This window comes from Convolutriloba macropyga, chromosome 10 (assembly GCF_964194025.1).
Source record: "Convolutriloba macropyga chromosome 10, txConMacr16.3, whole genome shotgun sequence".
Taxonomy (NCBI): Eukaryota; Metazoa; Xenacoelomorpha; order Acoela; family Convolutidae; genus Convolutriloba; species Convolutriloba macropyga.
Genome location: NC_134477.1, coordinates 37,222,279 through 37,229,768, shown reverse-complemented (window position 1 = coordinate 37,229,768; position 7,490 = coordinate 37,222,279).

Genomic DNA, 7,490 nt, shown 5'->3' with positions numbered 1-7,490 from the left:
GGTTTCCTTGTTTTATCCACTACTATATATATTAGCTTTATATTCACTCAAAATCAATCATTTCTTGTCTCACTTAGTGCAATCCACTAGAACAGAGTTAACCTGGTAATTAATCGTTTTCAGACTGATAGTTTGGGTTCTATCCCCACTGACTCCAGTGGACGTCCCCAGATATTAGTATAAAACTAGTGAGACCGTGTAACAAGCACGTAAACAAACTTGCGAAAAAACTTGAACAAAAAAGAAAACTTGAACAAAAATTGAAAGAAATATTAAAATAATGAAATTTTTCATATATCCCCTAATCAATATTTAACCAATTTAAAACTAAAACTTTCTGTCTCACTTGGTGTAGTGGTTAAATCATCGAGTCTAGTTAAGTTGCTTTAACAAACGGAAGATTTGGGGTTCCTTCCTCACTGACTCCAGTGAACGTCCCCCGATCGGCGATGCCACCTTTCAGGATTTGATGAATTACTATAAAACTAAGTGACATAAAAAAACCAAAGTTACAGTTCTTAAAAAGGATGATCCCTGCTTAGAGAATGTATATGGGACACACTGTGATGGGTATACAGTCAAAAAACACTGAGATCGGTGGAAACACAGTGATTAGTGTTTTTCAGTATAACTAATCAATGAATTTGTAAAACAACCCCGTTGAACTGCTTCGCAGATGAGATCGTGTAACAAGCACGTAAAACCAAACTTGCGAAAATTGTTGTAACCACTTCGTGGATAACTTGAACAAAAAGAGCACAGTCAAAAACACTGAGATCGGTGGATACACAGTGATTAGTGTTTTTCAGTGTAACTTGAATAAAAAAACCAGCTTATTATTTATTCTAAATCTGATATTAATTAAGAAAAAAGGTCTAAATCTAAAATATCAATAAAACCCAAAAACTACATGACAGATAAATTAAAAGAAGAAGAATAAGCTTCTTGAGTATTATTCTTATAAACATGCTCTCTGAATTGATTTCTAGTATGACCATATCTATATCTATGAAGATAAATACATAGTCTACATCTCCTATTTCTGAATCTATATAATGATATATGTTTATAAACATTACACATACTACATGTTAGATATTGATCAGGATCAGAATAATGATATCCCAAATGTTCTATATAATCTTTCACTTTAACCATATTTTTACATACATAACAAGAATATTCTAATTCTTTACAATTATTACAACAATCTTTCCAAGGTTTATTTATACACTTATTGCATTTCATTTTCATTTTTCAAAAAATTATTTTTTGATTTTTTCCCTAAATAAATGCATCGTGTCTCAATCAACTAATACTAGTGTCGTAAACTTCTGCGATGTCTGTAATCTATCCTTTGAATCAAAGAAGGGTTTATTCAGGCATCAATGATACGATCTCAAACATAAGGAACTATTGGAGAGAAAGTTTGAGTCTGAAGAAGAAGAAATCTCGGAGAGGGTGTATAATTTGGATGAAGATGATTATATTATGAAAAAATAAAGCCAAAACCGAAAATAACATCAACTCTAAAATTAGATCGGTGAAGCCATTTCACGGATATGAATGTAAAGAATGTCATGAAGAATTTAGTAATAAAATAGCTCTAACTTCTCACTCATAAAGTCATAATCGTAAGTATCTAGAAAACACAGAAGACTTCGATATAAACTTCAGTCAGAACATGAGAGAGTTTTATATTACAGATAAAGGTGGGAATTACATTGAAGATATAGATGAAGCAACTAATTACTCTTTAGAAGAAATTAAAAACTGTTACTAGTTCAAAAAAGTTAAAAGTTTTAAATATAAGATCACAGCCGAGTGTGAGTATAAAAAGAGAAACAAAGAAGAAGTTAAAACTACTAAAATATTTTTCAATACTGTCTATATTATTAATAACGCAATATATGAAAATGGAGACTTCACACAATCGGCGAAGCCGTTTCAAGGATGGTTAAACTTTGAAGAGGAAATATATGAAGTTTATGGTTATGATTTCGAGTTTCTTGGAATAAGAAGTATTCAGTTAAACATTGAACCAACTAAAGCCTCTATTGGTACCCATATAGATTTAACAGCTGATCTCAAAAACTCTAAATCAATATTAAATATACGAAGTTATAAATACAACTGCTTGCAACTATCTATCACCGCATGGTTACATCCAGTCATAGGTAATACAACTCGAGAAAGTAAATATGTAGATAAACTAATTGAACCAAGACAACAACATGAAGATGACTTCGGCAATATATTAAAAATACAGAAATTATACAATATTAAAATTTGGTTATAGACCCCCTGTGGTGGAGGTAAAGTAGAAATGTTTAAACAAGTGGATGATTTTATTAAAGATAGAAAAGATGTAAGAATACTAGTTTGGAGTAATTGTCAAATAGAACACTGTGCCCTAATAAAAAATATAGAAACCCTGTTAGTTCGCCCAAATAAAAATAACATTAAATATTATTATTGCGATAGGTGTACCTCTTGGTTTTACTCACAAATTAAATATGATAAACACGAAAGCAACAATTCATTCAAACCAGAGATTGTTTGTCCTAAGAAAAAACATATTACTTTTGTAAATGAACACAAACGTCAAAATATAAAAAATATTTTAACTGCCGATATAGAATGTTGCGTTGTTGAAGTCTCAACTAATGATTGTAAATGTGTAATAGCTGAACATATTCCAATAGCTGTGGGTTGATTACACCTGGCAAGGTAACTTCAAGCAATACTTCGGTCTAGACTGCATCAAAAGATTTGCTAGAGATCTATTAGAAATAGAAACAGAGAATAATTTCAAATATAATGAAAAGATGATATTCACAGAAGAAGATAAATTATATCATGAAACCAATAACACTTGTCTTATCTGCAGCGAAACATGTATTAATAAAGTAGGAGATCATTGTCATGAAACTGGTAAGTATAGAGGACCAGCATGTAGAATATGTAATCTGAGGTACAAACAACAAAACTTCATTCCTGTAATATTCCACAATGGCTCCGGCTATGACTTCAACCTACTATACAGCGAACTCTTCAATCACAATAATGATAAAAGAAAAGTAGATAACATACCCTTAGCTGCTGGTAAGTCTAAGATGTTTAGCATTGGTTGTCTCAAGTTTTTAGATAGTTATAACTTCTTAGCTATGCCTCTAGATCAAATGGCAAAGAGATACGGATGTAAAACTAAAACATTATATCCATATGAATACTTTGGTTTAGATGAGTTGGGCACCACGATGAAGTCGTATGGTAGTGGAACTACCAGTGGTAGCACAGCTACCTATGAAAATCTCTTAGGTAATCTAAAAATAGAAGACTTCAAATCCTCACTACATAATAAATTACCAACACAAGAAGAAGTAGATAACTTTAATAATGAAAACAGTCATAAAAATGGTAAAGATCTAACTATAGAGTGTTTACAGAATGATATGGAAATATTAGACTATTGCATGAATGAATATGTTAAACTAAGCATGAAAAAATTCATGCTCAACCCACTACAATACGTAAGTTTACCGGGTTATAGTTTTGATTGTTGGTTGATGTCAAGTGGTGTTACATTAGATACATTGCAAGATAAACAAATGCTAGATGATTTTGTGAGAGCAAAGAGAGATGGTATTTGTGGAATAATGGGTGATAGATATGTTAATCGGCAAAGCCGCTTCGCGGATAACAGTGATGGTAAGTCAATCAGGGAACCTGCTTCGCAGATGGCAGAGCATGACCGGAGGTCTATCTGGTACATAGACGCAAACAACCTATATGGTTACGCAATGATGCAAAAGTTACTTTATAAGGATTTTGAGTTTATTACTACTATTACTCTAGATGCAATGTTGAATACTACAGATGATAGTGATCATGGTTACTATATAGTTTGTGATATTGATTATACTAATGAATGTAAAGAGAGAACAGAACAATTAGCACTAATGCCTAATAAAAGAAAGATAAATGATTATGAATTGGGATACCAAGAAAACGAAAAAGGTAAAACAAAAACAGAGAAATTAATCTTAGACCAAAACAACAAAACAGAATATACGGTTCATTATAGGATGTTAAAGTTCTATGTTAAGATGGGTGTAAAATTAACAAAAATACATAGAGTAATTAAATTTAAACAAGATTATATATGTAGAGATTATATACAAAACAATACAAATAAAAGAAAAACAGCTAAAACTGAAGCAGAAAAGGATGTAAGGAAATAATGAATAACTCATTATATGGAAGAATGTGCATGAATCCTCTACACTTCTTTCAAAGCAAGTTCTTGCATGATGAAGAAAAGATAATGAAAAGTGTAAGTAAACCAACATTTAAGAATATAACTAGATATAGGGATTATAGCCAAATAGAATATATAAAGATAAAAATAGAATATAGCTCACCTGTATATGTAGGAGTAACAATACTCGAACTCAGCAAATTACATATGTTTGATGTATTCTATAATATTCTACAACCATCCCTCAAAGATCTAACACTTCACTATATGGATACAGACAGTTTCGTATTAAGTTATAGTGAAGGTAAATTTAGTGATGAGCATATGGACTTAAGTAATCTAGACATACCTATAAAAACTAATAATAAAGTCCCCGGCAAGTTTAAGCACGAGCTGGGGAGTATGATTATTGAGGAATTTATAGCATTGTCCCCCAAAACATATAGCTTCAAAAATTATCCTAAAAACTCTAAAGAAAACGGAATAAAGAAGCATAATAATGCTATGCACATAGATTATTATGATGCGTTAATGAATAATACACAGAGAACAGTAGATGAAAGCAGAAAACAAAAAGTTGGGGATAGCATGACAACAACAAAAACAAAAAGGATTAGTTTAAATAATTTTGTTGATAAAAGGTTCTATGTAAACAATATAACAAGTTATCCACATGATAAGGAACTATATTTATTTAAAAGGGATTTGTTAAATAGGATTAGGAAACTATATAAGGATAAGGATAAGGATAAGGATAAAAATAAGGATAAGGATAAGGATAAGGATGTAGATAAACTGATCTGCGAACAGACTTGGTCTGTGGCAAGCCAAGCAGATTCCATGATTATAGATATTAAAGAATTAACTATAGATAGCAATAGAAAATTAATAGAAGCAGCCATTATATTATATAATGAGTTATTATAATTATTATTTTAATTATAAATATAGATCTAATTCAAACTTAGTATAATGTTTTTATATAAAAAATGACTAAGCTAGATGAACTTATAGAATTAAACCATCTAGAAAAACAAAACAGAAAGAATAGATTAGAAGATAAATTAAAACAACAAGAATATTATGGTGAAATAGAAGAGTTATTTGATCCCTTAACTAAAACTTTAAATAATAATAGTGAAATACAACAAGCCCACCAAAGACAAACAATGGAAGCAATTGGTGAAACTGCTGCGCAGATCGGTGAAACCGGTTTACGGATAGAAGACAACACAAATGCATTGAAAGCTTTAGAGTTCTCTCCCGTTCAACAAAGCGGGTTCTCTGTCAGAGAGCCTATCACATTACCAGGTCGAGAGGGCAAGTGGTTTAAACTAAGCAACGAGATGCTTGATATTCTAGCAGATATGAGAAAACAAACATTCGATAACAATTAGTCCCATTCGAATTAAATGAAAATGAGTTTACAATTAATAATGTGCCCACTCATTTAACACCGAATGGTATAAAACTAAGAAATAAAAATTATGATTTCACTGAAGGTTTCCTTATGTTTATCACTAATAAAAATGTGACAGAAAGAGACATAAAAGGTGATGAAAACAAAATAAAACAATTTCTAAGGGATATTGGTTATAAACAAAGAGGGGATACTAAAAGTAATAGATCAAAAGTTATAAGAAGATTATCAATTAGTATCGCATCACCGAGAAGAGATTCCTTTAGTAGTTAATCCACTGTTTATGATACTAATGAAGAAGAAGAAGAAGTTAAAGCCAGCGGTCTTACTAAGACTGACCCCAACATCTTAATAGAAAGACTAGAATTATTAAAACCAGAAACAAAAACTGATCATGATGGATTATATGATGAAATGCTAGATATATCTAAGCAACTTTTATCTATGAATATTATTAATCAAGAGCAACTAGATAATTTTGTTTTAAACTATGGTAAATAGGTGAAACCATGACTACGTCAATAAAAAAATGTGGAAAAACAATAACAACAACAACAACAACTAGCTAAAGAGGTATTTAGCCCTCAAATAACAAAGTTTAGAAGAGAAAGAATAATACCATTAAATAAAGATGAAACATTGTCAGCTGATTTAATTGATCAGTGGTCTCTAAGTAAATACAATAATAATTATAAGTTAATATTAACTGTTATAGATATATTCACAAAATATGCATGGGGTATTTCTTTAAAGAATAAATCTGGTTTATCTATAACTAATGGTTTTAAAATAGTATTAAGTGAACATCCACAGGGTGGCTCTGAAGGTCGAAAACCAGAAATTTTATGGGTAGATAGAGGTAGTGAGTTTTACAATGAAATATTTAAATCTTTACTTAAAGAATATGAAACAAAACTATATTCTACACATAGCGCTTTAAAGGCTGTATTCATAGAGAGAATTAATAGAACATTATTACCCATAATAAATAAACCTATGTTCATCAATGGCGATGGTAATTGGGTAAATATATTAAATGATGCTGTTATAAAATATAACAATAACATTCATTCAACAATTAATATGACACCTGTTGATGCTTCTAATAATCCCGATAAGGTTAAATACTCATTCATTTATAGGAATTTTAAACTTAAACTTAAAATTGGTGATTATGTCAAAAATGCAGATAAACGTAATATCTTCTCTAAGGGATACATTTCTTATTGGAATAGAGAATTGTTTAAAGTTAATGCAGTTCTAAAAACACAACCACCAACATAAAAATTAAAAGATATTAATGGAGAGATACTAGAAGGTGGTAAATACTATGAACAGGAACTATTAAAATCCGAGTTTGTTTTTGAATCTAATAATAAGGTTTTGGAAACATTGGGTATAGGCCTCCGGTCATCTGCGAAGCAGGTTCCCTGATCATCGAAGAAGTTAAACTTATAAGCCAGCAAGATGGATCAATTCTTACTGTAAACAAATACAAAGAAGGCAAGAAATAGATTTAACCAAGCGAAACACCATATGGGGAATGGAAACAACCTAACACTAAGTAAGGCTCGTGGGTTATTCCTAGAAGATGATGATAATAATAATATGAAGGATACTTATAAAATTACGAATGTACATCCTCCTACAGATGAAAAAGATGTTGTTAATAAAGAGTATTGTGACAATAACTTATTATCCTCTTCTAATAAAGTAGACATTTTAAGTAGAAACATAGCTGAACTAAGAAAGGGTGACTTTGATACAGTTACAACTAAAGCATTACAACTAAATGAAACACAAGTTAAT